General features: G+C 46.7%; 1 protein-coding gene and 1 pseudogene across 2 annotated transcripts in view; one reads left to right on the top strand and one right to left on the bottom strand.

The window, feature by feature from the left end:
- The window catches only part of CNTF (ciliary neurotrophic factor), a 160,063-nt gene that overhangs the window by 6,847 nt on the left and 132,149 nt on the right, over positions 1 to 21,067 (top strand). The gene's annotated exons all lie outside the window — the stretch shown is intronic.
- LOC309352476 (macrophage-expressed gene 1 protein pseudogene) lies at positions 7,715 to 12,658 on the bottom strand (annotated as a pseudogene). Its single transcript, XR_014161570.1, has 2 exons — positions 12,309 to 12,658; positions 7,715 to 10,079 (listed from the first exon to the last, which is right to left on the bottom strand). The product of XR_014161570.1 is annotated as a macrophage-expressed gene 1 protein pseudogene (transcript).

Below are 21,067 nucleotides of genomic sequence, written 5' to 3'. Positions count from 1 at the left end.
GCTGCGGAAGGCTGGGTTAGACCAATTCATATTTCCATAATCCACATTTTGAAGGAGCTCCTCTGAAGGCTATGACCTATTTTATATAGAGAGAAAATAGTGCTCTTTCATTGACTGGGATTCAGACTTAGCATTCTACGTATGAATGGATGGGCACTTTCTGTTCATAAAGGTGACTTGATCTAGCAAAGGAAGAGATTTTTGTTAATTTCCCTATTCCCCAGTGCAAGTTCCTGTGGTGTTCTAGAGAGTATCCCCAGCCTCTGGATCAGATTTGCCAAGGATTGCATGGAAAGAGGAAATTAGTGAAATATATACGAAAGGCACAATTCAGTTTCCCCCTAGAGGTCACCTTTATCTATTGTGCTGTTTCTAACTTGAATATTTATATTTATGCTATATTTTAAAATGTGAAATGTTTCTTCTTGCAAGTTTTTTTAAAAACTACCTTTAGAAATGTATGAAATCTATAATTATCAGAGGTGCTTCCTTATTTTATATTGTCAGTTAAGAAGAAATGCCTCCCATAATAAAATTTTGAGTTTTCTAACTTGGAAGCAGAGTGAAAATATCACGGTTGCTTCCCAGTTGTGATCTCACTCGTTGCAAGAAGGCTTTCTGCATCTAGAAAAAGAATATAATATTATTAAGAGGGTTGCAATATGTAATTGGTTGAAAATTTTGATCAACTAAACATACCCCACAGTTACTTGGGCAGATTTTATAGAGCATACATTTTAATATAGGTAATTAGAAAAACTGCAGATGGCAAGTGCAGTCTTAGGAGAAGCATTTCCCTCCTCATCTCTCCCACATTGGAGAGACTGCGTCTCCTAAGAACATGGTGTCTAAAGCACATGCATCATCTAAAAGGTGGCTGGGGAAACCTGTAGCTCTCCACATGATTTTTGACTCCATCTCCCATCAGCCCCAGCCAGCATGGCCAATGGTCAGGGAGAATGGGAGTTGTAGTTCAGCAACATTTGGAAAGCCACAGGCTCCCTACCCTAATCTATAAACAAAGTATGCTAACTATATGCTACCCATTTGTAAATTTAACCAATTAATGGATTAATCACCAAACCGATGTGATTAAAGATTTGTTTAATTGTGTGAGAGCCCTAATTACTGATTGCACCAAATTGTGTTAAAATAATTTGATTAAATAAAGTTGATTTATTTTTTAACAGGATATTGTTCTGTTCTTGCTCTTTGTATTTGGGGTGATTATTCAAATAGTCTGCATTTTAAAGTTGTGCCACTATTTCAGGATGAATCTTCTGTGGGCGTTGGGTCGAGAAATTAGTGGAGCGGGTCTTCTTACCGCCAGCAGAGTTCAGCTATAGGAAAATGCACAAATTAGCCTCTTCTGCCTGTGGAATTTTGCCCATCGTAAAACAGCAGCACTCTGGGCCAGTATTTCCTGGGTGCTTTGTTCCAATCCCAAGCATAACCAAGGAATCTCATTGCTCAGAATTTTATCTCCAGTCACAACTCCTGCTCCCAATTATCAACATTTCTGAATCAGCTTGGTTGCCCTCATAGTGAGTCATAGGATGGAAGAGAAGACAAGATCACATGTCCTATAGTGCAGTTTCTCATGTGGGCATTCTTTTGGGAGGCTGGACAGGTAGATTTGGGGCTGAGAGCTTGCAGTACAAGTTATTCCTTCCAGTTGTTGTTGGCTAGATAAGGGGGGAGTCAACTGGAAGCTAAACCCTGTGGATGAATAACAGTACAGTGGTACCTTGGTTCTCAAACGCCTTGGTACTCAAACAACTTGGAAACCAAACACTGCAAACCCAGAAGTAAGTATTCTGGTTTGCGAACTTTTTTGGAAGCTGAATGTGCTCTGTTTTTAGTGTTATGCTTCTGATTTGAGTGTCACACTTCTGTTTTGAGTGCCACGCTGAGGTCTATATGTTTTTGCTAGTTATTTTGTGGTTTTGTTTTTGCAGCTTTTTTGTTTCATTTTTGTGACTGTGTGGAACCCAGTTCAGCTACTGATTGATTGATTGATTGATTGTGTGACTGCAGTACATTGTTTATTGCTTTCATTTTATGGATCAATGGTCTCGTTAGATAATAAAATTCATGTTATATTGCTGTTTTAGGGGTTGTTTTTAAAAGCCTGGAATGGATTCATCCATTTTGCATTACTTTCTATGGGAAAGCACGCCTTGGTTTGGAATGCTTTGGTTTTGGAATGGACTTCCAGAGCGGATTAAGTTTGAGAACCAAGGTACCACTGTATATTAATGATGGTGATAATATACTCCAGAACACTTCTTAGTGTCATACTAGGACTTGGGAGAGCAGCTTTGAAATCTCCAAGTAGCTGTGATGACTGCAATGATAAAATGAAGAGGGGGAGAAGCATTACACCACCTTGAGCTGTAGTAATAATAAACTAAATCACCATTTCCCTATGAGATTTTCACCACCTTTCCATTCTGAAAACTGACTGCTCAAGGCAGTGAACATCAGTGGATCCACACTGTGGAGGTGTGGGAATAAAATGTGAAGGGTGAGTATTTATAACATCTTGCTGTGGGGCACATGCATTGTACGTGGCCAAGGGAAGGGAGGAGGAAGAAATGTGTTAAAGCTGCACCCTGTCATTGTTCTTAGGCATGGGTAGGCAAACTAAGGCCCGGGGGCTGGATCCGACCCAATCGCCGTCTAAATCCGGCCTGCAGATGGTCTAGGAATCAGCGTGTTTTTACATGAGTAAAATGTGTCCTTTTATTTAAAATGCATCTCTGGGTTATTTGTGGGGCCTGCCTGGTGTTTTTACATGAGTAGAATGTGTGCTTTTTGTGGGGCATAGGAATTCATTCATTTCCCCCCCCCCCAAAAAAAATATAGTCTGGCCCCCCACAAGGTCTGAGGGACAGTAGACCGGCCCCTTGCTGAAAAAGTTTGCTGGCCCCTGTTCTTAGGGGTTAGGAGTTCAGGGAAGTATTGGGGGGGGGACGACAACCTGCCGTATACTGTGAACTTTTCTCCAGTCAACTTTCTGTGGGGCAGCATAATGCCTCAAAACCAGCCCCTTGAGTCAGAGCCGACAATGCACAGCGAAACTTGAGAGCTTGTGGTTTATGTATTGACTCCTGGTCACGCTGTAAGTGACACTGTCTCCTTCCATCTCCCTCCCTCTCTCTTTAGTAACCAGAGTATGAAACCCATGACTGATTTGAAACTGAGCGGAAATAAACACTGAGGCTGAACCAAGTGTTCAATGAAGCTTTTCCTGAGACTTGCGGTAAACCAATGAAAGAAATCTCCCATCGGTGAACTTGGCAATTTTCGAAAATAACATAGCATTAGTTCAGACCTGATTAGCTTGGGAAATGTTCCCATGGTAAGAGTCTGACTTAATTAAACTGGCTCTTTTCTATTCATCTTGGTGCTTGAATCCTGCTTACAGGATGACCTTCAAAACATCACTCTCGGTTGCCTTTCATTGCTCCCTCTGATGGCGCTGGTGCCTGCCTGGCCAAACAACACATTATCCCTTTGGGTAGCAGTTGTGGGAAATCACAGGTAGACAGAGAGCTGCTGTGCTCATGTCCTGCTTGCAGACTTCTTCCCACAGGTGCTGTGAGTACAGGAAGTTGAACTGGATGGACCATTTGCCTGCTGGCTCATTTTACGTCATGTTCTTAACATAACCATTAAGTGAGACACAGCTCTCTTGTCTGATGTACAAGAAATAGGTTATATTTTCTTTTTGTTGGTTGATTACAGATTACCAATTTAGTCACCAACTCCCCATTTTATAAATAGGCAAACCTAGGTGTCCACAGAGGTATCAAAACTAGCAGACCAGTCTTGGGCACGAAAGCCCCTGTTAGGGAGAGAGGTTCAGCATTGTTTTGCTTCTGGTCTTCATACAGAATTTGGAAAAAGGACCACTGTGGAATTAAAATCTTTTACACTACATTCCTTCCATACTTGTCCCTTTTCCTGCAGTTGCCATGCCTGGCAGTTTGTTCAGCATTTAATGGGAAACTCTCATATTGTTGTCAAGCTGTATTCTGATCTTTTGTGTTGTCCTGTGTTTCTATAAAATGGGCTCTGGTCATTCCCCCTAAAGTACTTTTGAGTGTAAATAATATACACTTTCAGTGCTCATTTAAAGTACAGTCGTACCTTGGATCCTGAACGCCCTGGAACTCAGACATTTTGGCTCCCGAACACCGCAAACCCAGAAGTGATTATTCTGGTTTGTGAACATTCTTTTGAAACCCGAACCTCCGACGGGGCTTCTGCAGCTTCTGATTGGCTGCAGGAGCTTCCTGCAGCCAATCAGAAGCCGCAAATTGGTTTTCAAATGTTTTGGAAGTCGAAAGGACTTCCAGAATGGATTCCTTCGACTTCCAAGGTACAACTGTACATGGTTTCCCCCCAAGGATCCTGGGACCTGTATTTTACCCCTCATAGAACTACAATTCTCAGCACCCTTAAACTACAGTTCACAGGATTTGCAGGTGCCGGGGTGGAGTAATGTCCTTTAAATGTGTGGTGAATAATGTGGATCTGCCCTTTGGGGAAAAACTTTTAAAAATATGAGGCATAAATATTTATTTCAGACAATTCTCCAGTAAGGTGCCCAGTACTTTAGGAGAAGGCTGGCTGAGTTTACAGTGGTTTTCTAATACACACTGAGGTACAATCACATGGCCCCCTTTTGATCTTGGATATTAACTCAATAAGAACAAGAGAGATTATTGTTTAGTTAGTGTCATTAGTGTGGATGGTGCTTAACAGAGTTATATGGGCAAAAAAGACACATCTCTGCCCCCAAAGAGTGTAGATTCCAGGGTGGGGAGAGAAAAGGAGGGGGCACTGCAGTTTTGTCCATGATGCAGTGCTTGGCAGCACGACACAGGAAGATCAGATTGCAAACAAATGTGTTTTGAACTGAATTCTGAAAAGTTCCCATCGGAAGCCCCGCCCCACCGTGACTTTGGCTCCTGGTGAAGGCGGCGAGCAGCTGCTTCATCTGGAGCAAGAGCAGCTGCCACGAGGAGTGACTCGACGTGTGCTGACTCGTCAAAAGGGTCATGTGCCTGTACATTGTCTGCTCCACCGTTGTGCAATCTTCCTGTCCTCTAATAGGATGAGAGGGCAGCTCGTGCATCCTTACTCTGCAGTCTGAGTAGGGCAGGAGCAGGTTTATTCTCGGCAGCATACGAAACTGCAAGCTTGTCTGTACAAGTACGATTTCCAGCCCAATCCCGAGGCAGGAGAAAGGGCTTCAGCGCAGTAGCTGAGCAGAGGCATGCAGAAGAAGGTCCCTGGTTCCATCCCTGGCACCTTCAGTGGCAGCTGAGAGCCACAGCTGTCAACTTTTCCCTTTTCTTGTGAGGAATCCTATTCGGAATAAGAGAATTTCCCTTTAAAAAAAAGGAAAACATTGACAGCTATGCTGAGAGCGCACTGAAAATTCTGGACAGCCATTGTCAGTCAGTGTAGGCAACACCGAGATGGGCCAATGATCTGGCTCCATATGAGGCAGCTTTCTGTGTTCCTGCTGTGATGCCATATTTATTCAGATACAAGTCCCACTGGGTTCGATGCATTTTACTCCCAGGTGTGTATGCATAGGATTGTAGCCTCGGATTTGTCTTTTGGTTGCTCCAAAATATTCTCACAGGAGAGGGTGCGATGCAGTGGGCAGGCTATTGGACAGCACCAGCAATACCTGTGTTGAAATCTCTGCTGGGCTATAGAATTTAGTGGGTGGTCTTGGCCTTCAGCCTCCTGCAGTGAAAGGCAGAGCAGGGAAGAAGCAGCCATTGGCCTCCATCCACATGTTGGAATGGAAACCTCTCCGAGTGAGGGGCACTTCTCTACCTGTGTTAAGGTCACTGTGTAATTTAGAACTCTGAAAGATCAGAATTTTCCATTGCACAGGGAGTCGTATGATGACACAAGTACAGTATTTAATTCACAGATTCAATTTATATACTACCTTTTCCTCCAAAGATCTCAAGGTGATGCACATTATTCTCCCCTCTCCGCTTTTATCAGCACAACCACCCTGTGAGGCAGGTTAGGCTGAGAGGCAGTGACTTGGCCCAAGGTCACCCAGCGAGCTTCATGGCTGAGTGGGGATTCGAACTCAGGTCATAGTCCAATATGTTAGCCAATACACCACACTGGCTCTTTCAATAAGATCCCCTTTGCAGAAGTCCCCCTCCCAGGCCCTAGAAAGTGTTGAAGCTAGCGACAGGAGTGGGGTGGGGTGGAAGAGGGGACAAGGATGACATGACAGACCAAGCAGGGTTAATGCACTCATTGCTGTTGTCTAGCTCATGTGGCGATGGGGGGGAGGGCAGGAGAAGATCTACGAAAGAGGGCTTTTCTCTCAGTCTAATCTACCAAATGAGGTGTCTTGAGGATAAGAGATGACAGCATGTTTGCTTACCTAAATTCCTTGGATAAGGGTTGGATATAGAAGTAATGACTCCTCAAAGTCCAGCTCCTTGGGGAAGGGTATTCTATAATGCACTCCAGCATATTTGTCTTGAAGCTCCCAATAATTAATTTCAGCATCCCTAATATAGGTTGGGGCTTGTGGCACCTTAAAGACTAATTCTACATGGGTGGCATTCTGCTTGAGCATCAGAATGTCACCGTTCTCTCTTCGCATGCCCCCCAAAATTTGCTCCAGGTGGCCCCTCCCCCCACAACCCTCAACCAGATTTTGGGGCTGCAGGGGAGTAAAGAGGAGCATGAGCATAGCCAGGGGGGGGAGGGGGGCAGCTGCCCCCTATCAAGCAAAACAATATAAATACTTAACCAACTGACCAATCACATTGGTTCTCCCCACCTAACGAAAGTCCTGCCCCCCCCCACAAAAATCCTGGCTATGCCCATGAAGAGGAGTGGGAAGGTCCATTGCACAAGTGGAACAGCTGCATTGGATTCAGCCCAAATGGGTTTGTTGTGGAATAATTTTTCATGGATTAGAATGCAGATGTATCTGATGAAGTGGGCTTTAGGCAACAAAAATGCTTAAGCTGTGATAAATCTGTTAGTCTTTAAGGCGCCACAAAACACTGTTTTTGCCATGATATAAGGATAGGATTGCCCATCTGGAACAAGCAGGGGTGTTGAGCAATGCAATCTCCTCTTCCAAATCAATAGCCCCCTCCTCCCAACACCACGAATTAGCACAATGATAGGAATACGCTAATAAAACAAGCAGTCAACCAAGTTGTAAAAGTCTTTTTTAAAACCTTGGAATGTATTTCATTAGGAAAAGAAGCTTTGGGTGGCTGCCTGAGGCGTGTTTTGTGTGCATTTGTTGCATTACTTCATAACAGAGTACTAGGAGACGATGAGCTGCTCAGTTTAAAAACTGAGGCAAAGCGCTATTATATGAACAAATCCAGTATAAAACCCCCACATCAGCCAGAGAGTGAAGAAGCATAAGCACAGTCAAACAACCTGATATATAAAAGGCTCAGTAACCTGACAAGGCCCTTATAATGTTGTATCTGCTCAGGGCTTTGCCTTGCCCATTCTTCACAGAGGGATGGCAGAGCCTGTGACGTCCCTGTTCGGTGTTTTTTCTTTTCTTTTTTACCCCATGTGCCCATTGGCCCTGCTACCTGGCTCTGATGGGAGTCCAGCAATGTTTAGAGGCTCCCTTGCTGCTCTTTGTAATATCAAATGTATCTTTACAATCCACACAGTGCAGTGTGCTTTCAGGTGGGTGTTTATTGTGGGATGAGGGCTCCACATCCATGCTAATGCTTGCTTTCACCCGCCAGTCATGATTCTGCCCCTGTTACCTGTGCACCTACTCCCCAATTAAAGTGTGTGTCTTATTTCTGGAGCCCAGGTAAAAAGCTGCCTCAGGCAGCACTGAGTTCTGGAGTAGTTTCTGTGGCTCCGTAGTTTTCTTCATCCTGTACAAGAGGTTCATTTGACAGCTGCTGGTATCCTCTGCTTTTAAAGTGCCGGATTTTGTAAACTGCGATAGCCATGGTAATGGCCAAAGCAGCAATGACTGTTATTGTGATTACAGCGATGGAGCCCCCTGAGAGTTTAGAATGATCCTGCCCGTCCAAAAGCAGAGCTATCTCTTTCTTATCAGTGGCATTGGCCAGCCTCCAGCTCCCACTGTCATGTGTTTTCACCCAGGCTTGGCTCCCGTCAGACTGCACCAGGATGGTGTCGGGAAGGCTGGAATTTGTGGAGGGAGAACGCAAGAAGGGTGGGAGCTTGAGGGGGGCTAGCTGCTGGGCAAAAAGGGTCCCGGCCTGCAGGCAATAGAGGATTTGGCAGCCATCGCTCAAGTAGGCCTTGTGTTGGCTATGCCCAGCTGGGCATTTCATGGGGTATTTGGTAGGGGAGTCCTGGTAGAAAAAATCCTGGAGGACCCCAGGGCTCTGCCCCTTCAGTAATCCAGCCAAAGGATTGCCAGACTGGCAGCTAAAGAAGCCCCCAAAGGGCACCGCAAACCGAGATCCCATCTCATAGTCGCTGCTGACACACACCTTCAGATTATCAAACAGCACCAGGGGGAAGAAGTAGGCCGGGCAGGCACGGGTCCTGGTAACCGGGTTCTCGTTCCCAGTAGTGTACAGTCCTCCGAAGAGAAAACCTGAGTTTTGGGGGACGGGGCCCGTGGCAGCACACCAGTAGGCGTTAAACTTCACTGTGCTGGGATAGTAGCGGATGCCGCAAACGGTATCGCAGCAGGAGAAGAAAAGGTAGCAGGTGTGGCACTGCTGGTGGCACTCCGTCTTGGGCTTGCTGGCGGTGCGTTGCTCGCCGTGCAGAAGGGCAGCAGAGAAGTTAGCTGGGCAAGAAGAGCTGCCGGTCAGCGGGTTCTTTATCCGATAGGCCTGGCAGAGCTCCTCGGCATCCCTGCCAGACACACCGTGGCATTCCTGGAAGACTCCCCCAAAGGTGAAGTTTGTGTTGGGGTTTTGGCACGACCCGTCGTCTACGTTGGCCTGGAAGTTGAAGTTACTGGACTCGGGCTTGAGGCAGCCTGGGTGGGTGTTGACAGCATAGTAGAGGAGGATGGCCTTTTCCACCACAGTGGCCACGCGCCGAACGGTAGGCTCGGGCAGTTCCGGCAAAGCTTCGGGAGTTATGAAGAATGGCAGAGGCCTCCCAGACTTACCTATGGCCACTAAGCTGTTAGGGATGCCTTCCTGCCACTTCTGGAGGGTGATGCCAGGGTAGAAGGGCACACTGCCCCAGCCCTCCATCTTGGAATCCACCGTGTTGTCGATGTAGCTCTTAGTCAGATTATCCCAGACCTGTGAGGAGAAGCCCATTCCCACATTCACCTTGCTGAAAAAAATCACTGATGCTGAGGCAGTGATGCCTGCTTTCTCTGAGGCCTTTTCCAACAGAAATTTGCGCTTCACCTGGTCCTCCTGTATCAGGCTGGCTCCAGCTTCCAAACCTGTGAGGACGTGTGTGCCGTAGTTGAGCACCAGCAGCTCTGCGAGGTACTCAGCAGACCGTCTCTGCTTGTTCTCTAGGTGGTTGCCTATGTTCACAAGCTGACGGCGAAACTCCTTGTGGAAAGCCATGGACGGGAGAGCTTTGACGGAGTAGATGTGGTACCGGGCCTGCACCCGTGTGGTGACTGTCTCGTCATAGACGTTGTGCACCTTGGTCTCCTGGGAGCCATCCGAGAACTTTCCGTTAAGCACCGGAAGGAAGGAAATGTCAGTGTTGACAGACTGGGCAAAGGCATCCGTGTAGTTTTGCCAGTCCTGAATGATCTCAGAATGCAGTTCCACTGTGCTCTTCTTGAGGGGCAGCACAAAGACATCGTTGGGAATGAGGTATTCGCCATCTTCTGTGGTCCGGCACTGGGAGTAGTTGAGACTCATCACCATTCCCATCTCTATGTTGCGCAAGTTGTCCCAGCCACCCCCTGGCAGCACCTCCAGCACTTTCTCGCCAGGGTCCCTCTTACAGGCCTTGAAGCTGACTGGATCCTGGGCCCCTGCATCTTCTGCCCTCAGGAAAATCAGGAGAGGCCAAAACCAAAGTGCCATGCTGGAGAAAGGGAAAGGCCACTTACATGCACAGCCCTGAAAAACAACACACATGTCATGTAGCCTCTAATAAACAAAACACATTTATAAAGTTTTTGTGGACTTCAGTTCACCTCAAGAAAATTGCCTCGTGTTTCTTTTTTGCCCGCTTCTATGCTAAAATATCAATGTAGGTTTTTAAAAGAGGTCTTTATGCTCGTGGGATTCCTGTTGGCATTTGGTTGGTCACTGTGAGAAGAGGATTCTGGACTATTCTGCCTTGGATGAGAGACTATTTTGCACTCTGTTCTGCCTTGGTCAGACCACATCTGGAATATGGTGTCCTGTTCTGGGCGCCACAATTTAAGAAGGGTGTTGACAAACTGGAACGTGTGCAGAGGAGGGCAACAAGATGATCAAGGGTCTGGAAACCAAACCTTATGAGGAACAGTTGAAGGAGCTGGGTATGTTTAGCCTGGAAAAGAGAAGACTGAGAGGGGATATGATAGCTATCTTCAAATAACTTAACGGCTGTCATATGGAGGATGGAACAAACTTGTTTTCTCCTGCTCTGGAGGGTAGGACTCGAACCAGTGGATTCAAATTACAAGAAAGGAGATTTCAGCTAAACACCAGGAAGTACTTTCTGACAGTACGAGCTCTTTGACAGTGGAACGGTCTCCCTCAGGAGATTGTGGAATCTCATTTCTTAGAGGTTTTTAAACAGCGGTTGGATGGCCTTCTGTCATGGATACTTTAGTTGAGATTTCTGCATTGCAGGGGGTTGGACTAGATGGCACTCAAGGTCCCTTTCAACGCTACAATTCTATATATTCTATGACAAGAGTGGCCTTTGGCCTGACCCAGCAGGATTCTTCCTATGTTCTTATTATATTTCAATATAGTATATCTAAGGTTTTCATTAGATAACATTTCTTATGGTAAATATGTCTGGTTCTTTAAGTTTGTTTTGTGTGTAATTTCTTCTTTCTTTTCTAATAAAGTATTTATTTTTAAAAAACCTGAAATGCATTTGTCTCACAAGATTTATATACTGTTTAATGAACAAAAACTTCCAGAATACAAAAATCATTAAAATAGCAATAAAATCAAAAGTTAAAAACCTATTGACATCATATTTATCAAAATATAAATAAAATGCATGCAAAATAAACACCATTCACAACAGCAGTGGGACATGGAACACCCATATATATGGTATTGTTTTTGTTGCAAAATCCTAATGGTCAAGCTACAAATGAGGTATGTTCACAGCCTGGGTGCCTAATATGGAGCCTGTTTCCAATTAGGATTGAGGGCCTGTGACATTTTTCTTTTGAAAAATCAGGCTGTCCCTGGTACTATTTGCCCCATGTTAATCATTAAATTGGAAGGGACCAAGAGGGTCATATAGTTAAAACCTGAGCAAGGCAGGAACCTTTTTCACAATATGGGATAATCCTGAGATTAAGAGTCTCATGCTCTTCCGAATGAGCTATCCAGGTACTATTTATGACAAGCAGTGCTTGGTGAGGGGTAAAGGTAAAGGGACCCCTGACCGTTAGGTCCAGTCGTGGCCGACTCTGGGGTTGCGGCACTCATCTCGCTTTATTGGCCAAGGGAGCTGGCGTACAGCTTCCGGGTCATGTGGCTAGCAGGACTAAGCTGCTTCTGGCGAACCAGAGCAGCGCACGGAAACGCCGTTTACCTTCCCGCTGGAGCAGTACCTATTTATCTACTTGCACTTTGACGTGCTTTCGAACTGCTAGGTTGGCAGGAGCAGGGACCGAGCAACGGGAGCTCACCCTGTCGCGGGGATTCAAACCGCCGACCTTCTGATCGGCAAGTCCTAGGCTCTGTGGTTTAACCGACAGCGCCACCCGTGTCCCTGGTGAGGGGTAGGTGTATCAAATAAAAGTCAAGGATGGGACCATTTCTGACAGAAAACTGTTATGGGCCCTGAGCTTTCTCCAAAGGTTGCTTCCAAACAACCTGTTCTTTGGGCATTTATTCTGATTTGTTTGCGTGAAGGTTATATATCCTGTATAGCAATGGTTGCCTCACACTTTCCCCCGCACAATTTCTTATAGAGTTCATCCAGGAAAAGAGTCCTCTTTTTTCTGGTGGGGGGAGTGTGTTTGCTGCACAAGAGCACCAAATCCACTTCAGCTGCACAAGATGAATTTGCCAGGAGAGGACTGAACTGCACCCACGAAATAGCAAAACAGCGGATGATCCAAAATCTAAGAGATGCCCCTCTAGAGGTCCCAAAAAGTTGTGCCTTACCTGATTTGTGTCTTCCCAGCTCCTCTGCTTGCTTCTCTCTTTCTCAATTTCTTTTCTTTTCTGGAGGTTTTCAAAGAGGGCAGGCAAAGCAGGGGAGGGGGCAGCAAAAAAAGGAAAAGAGGAACTTCAACTGCCCAATCCCATTGGTGGAGGGAAAACCTCTTGAGGGTGTGCTCACCTCTCAGGGGGCTGTTGTGAGATGAGTCATGGGTCATCTGATGTTGCTAAGGGAAAGCGAAACCTGTCCTGTAAAGTCCCTTCTGCAGCCTGTTTCATATTGTTTGCATTTGCCTGAATTGGCTCCCACCAAACTCTGGACTTTCCAGGCTTTGTTGGATACAAGGCCTTATTGAAAGGTAAACAACTTGTAGCCAGGGCATAATTCTGCCATCTCTGTGTCAAAAACAGAAGTGAGGGGGTGGAATCCCAGCCTTCTAATCTTGAGATTCTGAAACAGGGATGGCTAACTTGTAGCCCTTCACCCTTGCTGGATTACAGCTCCTATTGTCCCCGGCTGGCTAGGGTGGATGAGAGTCAGATTCTGCAAGGCCACAGTGTCCCTATCTCTGTTCCATGCCAAAGATCTCTCTTACTTTCCCAATTTGTTGGGCACATTTAGTTCTCTCGTCTACCCGCAATTCACTACCTTTACCCAGGAAGTCGTAAGAACATGTTATAATAATTTTAAGGTCTCAAATATAGAATAAATATTCATAAATACACACAGATATATGAACCATGTGTCTGAAATAGTATGGGAGAGCAATCCTGAAGCCATTTTTACTCTCCCAATGACTTCAAATATTCCTCTGCAGTAAGGGAGGCAAATGGAGAAAGCCTTCCCCTTGTCTTTTTGCTTGCAAATCCTGTCCTAAGGGCGTATTTGTGTATGAATAGGGTGAGCCTGTGACCTGGATTCAGGAACTAAAGTATTGACCATCACAAAAGAATGGCCAGACTGCCCAGATAATGCAATCAGTAACCATGAACCATGGCAGGCAGGATTTCTGCTGTAGACCACCTCCTTCTGTGATATATGTATGATGTTTTGGGAGGTGGTCTTGGACCACAGGGTGGGCAATTTCAAAAGTCTATAAGTGCTTGTGCACCATTGTTCAGGGTTCTCCTCCCTCCTGCGTGTGGTGAGTGGGGACCCTGTTACAACAGTTCCTTTAATAAAGATCAGGCTTACTAGCTGCTTTGCTTCTCAGTATACCCTGGCTGGCCTCTGTTTTCTCCTACCGATAGGGAACCCACTTAAGGACTCTATATGGCAGGCTTCCTCAACCTCAGCCCTCCAGATGGTTTTGGCCTACAACTCCCATGATCCCTAGCTAGCAGGACCAGTGGTCAGGGATGCTGGGAATTGTAGTCTCAAAACATCTGGAGGGCCGAGGTTGAAGAAGCCTGCTATATGGGCTCTGGAATACCCCATAAGGGAAAGGGAGCAGTTTTTCTTATAACCTGCTGGATCAGGCCAATGGTCCATCTAGTCCAACATCCTGTTATCACCATGGCCAACCAGATAACGGGAAACTTGCAAACAAGTCCAAAAGCACTCCACCACCCCCGGCATTTGGAAACATTACTGCCTCCATCTGTGGGAAAGTCACGGTGTAAAGAGATGTGCAAAACAAGGGCAAGGATGGAGCAGATGATCTTAAAGCAGGGCTGAGATCCCCACTTCAGGGAGAGGGAAGAGCTGGCCTTTTAGATTTTGCCATCGCATGAAAAGGCCATTGAAGGCTTGCCCAGAGGGGAAATGCCTACAGGGACAGACGCTGCCAAGGAGATGTGTGACCAGCGGGGTTGTGCTTGTGTGTGAGAGAGGTACTCAGCCTGCAAGCTGATGCACATGACAGCATTCCCTCAGTGGAAATCTGAAAGAGTCCCTCAGCGGAGCCTGGAAGCAAGCACTTAAGTGACTCATTTAGCATTTCCCTTCAGATGCAGCAATCAGCCGGCATCCTTCTGAGCAGCAGAGACAGAGCCGCTACCAACTCAGGGATTCCCAGTCCTCCCAGCTAGCTATGATTAAGTAACAAACCCATGGGCAGCAGGCCTGGAGGGCCTGCCAAGCCTTTGGCTGTGGTTTTCAAACTGTGTTCCAGGGAGCTCTGGAGTTCCTTGGAAGTTGATCTGGGGATCCCTGAAGTGGACTGGCTTCCCTGGGAGAGCACCTACAAATGCCCAAATGGGGAATCTCGCTCACTCCTGAGTAGCAGAGTTTATCTATATATCATCAGCCTGTAGAGCAAGCTTGATTTTGTCATATTGCTGTGTGTTAAGAGGGTACCTGCAATGCTAAGTGGGAGCTGCAACAAAAGGTTGCAGCATGGAGGGCTCTTTTTCAAGACATTCTGTTCTATCCTTCCTCCAACCTGGTTTCCGCCCCCCTTTCTTTTGCCCCAGTAGTCAACAACATTTTTTTTTAATTGATCAACCAAATACAGGTTATAGCCAAAAAGGAAAGAGTTAATCAAACAATCTCAGAAGCATATTAAAACATATGTGATAAAAACCTTATAATACATAGGACATGTATACGCAGGTGACACTTATCTCAGTGCACAAGGTTGGACTCAGGGGCTTTTGGGAGGCTTTATTGCAAACTTTGCTGTATTGAGCATGACTGGTTCAACCGAGCAAGACAGCAGCTATTTAATTTTGTCAGTGTCACTGAGGGTTCAGTCATTCTCACTGAGCATGCTCTATATTAATTGGGCTGCTTTTGGGAGAGTTCCCCCCCCCCCGTTGGTTTTTTCCCTTCCCCCCTCCATCTTGTGGACAGATGATGTAGTGTTGACTTTGAAAGGACCAGTACCCGTAGAATTAGGAACCTGGGAAGCTGCCTATTTAGCTCACTGATTGGCGGCAGCTTTCCAGGAGAGTCTCAGACAGGCAGTGGTGGAGGAAGGGGGTGCGGTGGGGGCAGTCTGCCCTGGGTGTCATCCTGAGGGAGGGGTGACATTCGGTGCGCCACCCGCCTGCGACTCCCAACCTTCCAAGCCTATGCCAAGCTGTCAGGGCAAGGGGGTGAGCTGCACCACTTTGCCGGCAGCCTTCAGCAAAGCGGCACAGCTCCCCCTTCCCTCAAAGGCTCAGGGTAGGCTTGGGAAGTTGGGAGTCACGGGTGGGCAGTGTACCATTGCCCCGTGCTCCCGGCTGGAGGAGGTAGGCTAGCTGGCCAGCAGGGGAGAGGACGGGAAAGAGGCAGGCGAGCAGACAATGGAGGGGGGTGGGAAGGGGAGAGGAAGGAAGCGAGATCAGTGGGTGCACCTTTCATTCTGCCTGGAAGACCAGCGCTTACAGCTGGACTACCAAGTGAATTTAAAGGGTCGGTGCTGCAAACGTGGAAGAGATCTTGGCAGGTGCTTAAAAAGGGAATAAAATGGTTGCTGTCTTTCTCTCTATCTGAGCTGGCTCCCTGCCTGTTACGTGATGTGTGGGGAAACCACATGGGGTTCCTCTCTGTGTAAAGTCTTCAAGCTCTGCTTCCGTGTGCCTGACAAATCTGCCCCCTTGCCTTTCCCTCATCAAAATTCATAGTTTTCCCCACCTCCAGTCTCCGTTGTGTGTCCTGGCTGAGGGGGAAAACAGAAGACCGGGGGGTGGACCTGTGGTCCCATTAAAACCACTGGGGCATGCTAGGCATGACTTAAGTTTCCTCTGAAATCAATGGAACTCCAGTGTGTTCCATCCCTTCATCTTTCCCCTGGAAACCACCAAGGGCCCACTTCCCTCTGAGCAAGAAAAAAGCCCAAGACAGTTCATTTGGAGCTTCTCTAAGCAAGCAAGCAAGCAAGCAAGCAAGCAAGCAAGCAAGCAAGCACGCGCACACACACACACACACACACAAAATACCACACAAAACCGGAAGCGTCATGCTGGTTGCTGCTAGACTTGGGTTTGACAGTAAGGTCTGCTTCTGCAGCTAAAGACCTTTACCACACGCCCCCACCTCCTGCCAGTCCTAGGCTAGATTATCCGGTGGGTGGTGTCTCCTATGTTCTCTCCAGGCAGGCTTCTCCTCCTTTCAGGGTCACACCTGATTGCTGTCAGTTCAAAGTGCCTGCAGCCTTGGGCATCCCTTTGCTATGGGAAGGGAGGTCCTGGAGGGCACGGAGGGGAGGCGATGACGGCATGTGGAAGGAGGGGGCTGTGGGTTAAGGTTGGGAAGGGGCAGCTGCTGCCATTGGACAACACCCCCTGCCCTTGCCCTTGCCCCCTTGGCTTTTCTAGCAGCTAGGGCACTCCCTAGGGAGCTCGCTTTCCCCTCCAGAACAAGGGGAACTCCCAAGGTCCGCCACCGCAGCTGTTGCTCGCTTGGCCGGTCATTGCTGGCAAGGCACAAAGGTGCCTTTGGTGACAGGGGGGTGACAAAAAAAAAATCTGCACCAGGTACCACTTGACCTTGCTACGCCTCTGCAGACAGGGGACATTCCCAGCCCTACTCTGAGCTCCTATGGGACCATCAGCATGCAAAACAGATGTTCTACAGCTTTTCCACTTCCCCAACTGAGAACATTAGTAGTCAGCTTGCCCATTACTATCAGTCTTTCTCTCCAAGGTGCAGCCACAGTAGAGTGGTTGTGTTTTTAAGTGCACTCTTGATTGACAGCCACCATAGCCAAAGCCCAGGGATGAAAGGTATTGTTGTTCAGCAACATCTGGAGGGCCAGAGGTTTCCCCACGCCAGACATACATAAGATAGTGTTGTGGAAGACTAGTTTTCTGCATGCTGAACTGACTAGGCACTTGGGAGTTTACCCCCAGATTCTCCTGCAATGCCGAGGGGTTCTGAAGTGGATGAAAATAATATTTAAAATTTAAAAAAATTGAGTAATGATGCCTTCTGCAACCTGGTGCCTTCTGGAAGTTTTGGACTACAACTCGAATAATATTTGAGCATTAGCTGGGCTGCCTCAGGCTGGTGGGAGTTGGAGTCCAACAATATCTGGAGGAGGCTGGTGTAGCATTGCAAAGGGTACAAAGCATTTTGTGTGCATTATCTAGTTGTAACCGAATGCAATAGATGAGGAAGTTCTTTCTCACACTAGACTTATATAAGTTATGGGATTCATTGCCACAAGATGTAGTGACTGTCAGCTGCCCAGGAAACTCTTTAAGCTGATAAAACAAATTCACATTAGAAATTTGGACAAATTGTTTTAGGGGTGCTTTGTAAAGACATGCAACAGCAGTGCCTTCTGCTCATCCATTCACCTGAGCTGCATATTTAAGCTGTCACATTCAGCCCTCATCTGTATTCTGCAAGTGTCTAATGGACTGAATTGGTGTACAGATATTCTTATGTACACCTGTGTTGTAAAAGCCAATGGGAAGTCAAGGTGCAGAATCTCAGCCAGCTAACCCCTCTGGCATTAACTTCTTGCTTGGATTACAGTCCCTGCTGCTATTCCAGCCCCAGCGGCCTGTATTCCATTGAAGCAGATATCTTCTTTCCTGCACTATGCTGTTTAATGACAACTCAGCTTTTTATTTCTAGGCTGGAATCTGCAAACTGTGCAGTCGTTCTGCAAGTTGGAATTCTTGACAAAACGCCCTGGCACAACATTTTTGCTTGAAAGTCTAGGATCCAAATCCTGCAACTGTTCTACTTAGATTTAACACTGGGGTGATCTGTATATAAATATATGTGAGTGTTCTCATGACCACCAAAAGGGAAACTTTACAGTGCAGTATTATGCATGCCTACTCATAAGTAAGCCTCACTGAGTTTAACAGTACTTACTCCCACATAAATATAGGATTGCACCTGAGCCTCTTTTTTATTGTGCCTGCTGATCCAGATTTTCACCACTATGGTTATCTAAATGATAAGTGTAGGTCCCTTCCAAATCTGTGAGGTGAGAATCTATAAGATGAAACCGGATGAACTGGTCAGACCAGTTTCTTCATAAGCTAAAGTAAGGTTACCAGAATTTTTTTCAATGAATCCGGGGACACTTTTCAACTTCAATGGATTTTATATGGGGACTGATTTGTAAATCCGGGTTCTGTCCCTGGGAAACGGGGATGTCTGGTAACCTTAAGCTAAAGGCCTTAGCTGACCAGTTACATACTGCCATTTACAGTACATGTTCAAAGAGGTTGCCCTAGAGACAATTGACTAAGCTTTTCCCCACCTCACCTGGCTGGATGCCACCTCATCCTAGGACGGAGAACCACAGACCAAGGGCAGCTGTATGAATTTTTGGCTGCTGTTGGAGGCTGGAGATACAGAGGCTTGTCTTGCTCTGTGCTAGACTCAGAGTTAAGGCCTGGGATCTCCCTGAAAATCTACTGGGGAGGAAGATCTGTGGAATGTTAATGATGTGAGCTCCTCCATCCTATCCTCAGATGGCATATGTGTGTAAATAAAGCCATATAGCTTAAAGACACCACAGTCCCCAACGACCTTCATTCCATGAAAACCAGACTCTGTACCCCTGGAGTCTCTCACCCTGTGGAGCTCATGTTATGCATCAAACTGGGTTGCAAAAGGCATCCCATACGCCCTACACAGGGCAGAATTTGAGTCTGTGGCGGAAAACAACGTCTATAACTCAGCTTGACCTTCTCAGCATGGCATGACCACAGACTTGGCTCCTGTCTCGTGTTCTAGCACATTATCACCGGGGGAAGGGCGAATTGTGTGGCTGTTATATTACATTTTTAAGTGCTTCCCACAAGTCCACAAAACAATCAAACTGTTGTATGGCATCTAGCTTGTATTTTGGAGCAGATAGGTTGTTTGGGTGAAAAATAACTCCCATGGCCTGACAGCATCTCGTTTCAGTGCTGAGCATAAGTTTTGTCTAAAGAGCCAATCTGGAAACAAATGCCTAATAGCTTGCCAGCATGGAACACAAAGGCAATTTGTTTCTCCCTTGTATAACCCATTAAAGCATTGGCTACATAAACCATGCCATTAGCCAGCTTTTTCCTACTGGAAAAGTGGCATGTGTTTGGGTGTGTGTATTTTCATTTTCATGTAAAGACAAGGGCAGCAACCCACCCAACCCCTTTGTGGTGTGATGCACCTTTTTGTGTATTAGATGACAACCAGTACAGTGGTACCTCAGGTTACATATGCTTCAGGTTACAGACTCCGCTAACCCAGAAATAGTGCTTCAGGTTAAGAACTTTGCTTCAGGATGAGAACAGAAATTGTGCTCCGGCGGTGCGGCAGCAGCAGGAGGCCACATTAGCTAAAGTGGTGCTTCAGGTTAAGAACAGTTTCAGGTCAAGTACGGACCTCCGGAACGAATTAAGTACTTAACCTGAGGTACCACTGTACTTGGGGTCAGAAGCACACTCTAGCAACTAGCTCAGCTGGTGCAGAATCAAATTTTATGCCCTGACCGCAGTTCCCCCTCAAGCAAGCAGAAGGCTGCATTCTACAGTAGCTGAAGCTTCCAGATCATCTCTGTAGGCAACCCCATGCAGAAGACATTACAATAGTCTAGTCTGGATGTAATTGTAGCATGAATGCCTGGGGCAAGATCTGCTTTGCCCAGATGGGGCACAGCTGGTGAATCAGACAAAACAACTTTCAAAAATGCTTCCTGGTCACCTATGTAACCTGCACCTTGGGCTGATAGTGCTGAGACCAGGAGAAGGTAAAGGTAAAGGATTCCTGGATGGCTAAGTCCAGTCAAAGGTGACTATGGGGTGCGGTGCTCATCTCGCTTCAGGCGTTTGTCCACAGACAGCTTTCTGGGTCACGTGGCCAGCATGACTAAACTGCTTCTGGCACAACGGAACACCGTGATGGAAACCAGAGCACATGGAAACGCCATTTACCTTCCCGCCTAGCTTTCAAACTGCTAGGTTGCCAGGAGCTGGAACACAGCAACGAGGGATCACCCCCATTTGTGTGGATTTGAACCTCAAACCTTCTAATTGGCAAGCCCAAGAGGCTCAGTGGTGTAGACCACAGCTCCACCCACATCCTAAGACCAGGAGAAACCCCAGGCAGCACAACAAATCTTCCCAGAGAAGTGCAATACCATCCAGTACTGTACTAGTTTTACCTCTCCACCAGCTATTTTCCTCATCCACAGTACCTCCATCTTATCAAAAACTACCTGTAGCCTCTCTGGGAATAATAGGTTGAGGGAGAGAGGTGTTTGAGATGTTTGGATGTTAGCTCAACCTTCTGGAATAATTCTTCCAATGGCTTTATATAGATATTAAAGAGCATGGGGAGACAAAATGGAACCAGGAGGCATCTCACATAGGCCAAAGGCCATGGGTGGAACAGAAACTCCCCAGCACTACCTTCTGGGTTCATCCCTCCAGGAGGGACCGGAGCCATCATAACACTGTACCATTCCAGCCAGGCAACCCAGAAAGATACGCCAGCCAATGATACCAAAGGGACCAAGAGTCCACAAGAACAAGGTTGCACTGCCTGCTTTTCCAATCAGTGCATGGCAAGGCTTCACTGATGGAATGAGCAGACTCTTCTGAAACTGCTTTCAGCAAGGAGACTTTGTGAAATACACTAGTCTGTGGAGGTAATGCTCCGCTTTGTGAAGGCAAACCTTGCACCAGACATGCAACAGTGTGTCAAGGAGCGTTATGCTTGCTTTCCCTGACCTTTTGCCTTCTTGGCTAGAAAACAGGGGTTTTCCCCTGACCTTTTTTTCCTTTCACAAATTGTTTGCTAGACATAATGCTTGGCTGGATCATGGCAGGGAACGTAATCAAGTATCGGGGGGAACATTCAAGGGAAGCACCTGCTGACACGT

This window comes from Podarcis erhardii (assembly GCF_964252035.2).
Source record: "Podarcis erhardii genome assembly, chromosome: 1".
In the NCBI taxonomy this organism is placed as follows: domain Eukaryota; kingdom Metazoa; phylum Chordata; class Lepidosauria; order Squamata; family Lacertidae; genus Podarcis; species Podarcis erhardii.
Note: the sequence above shows the minus strand (reverse complement) of the source record. Positions and strands in the feature narration are given on the sequence as shown.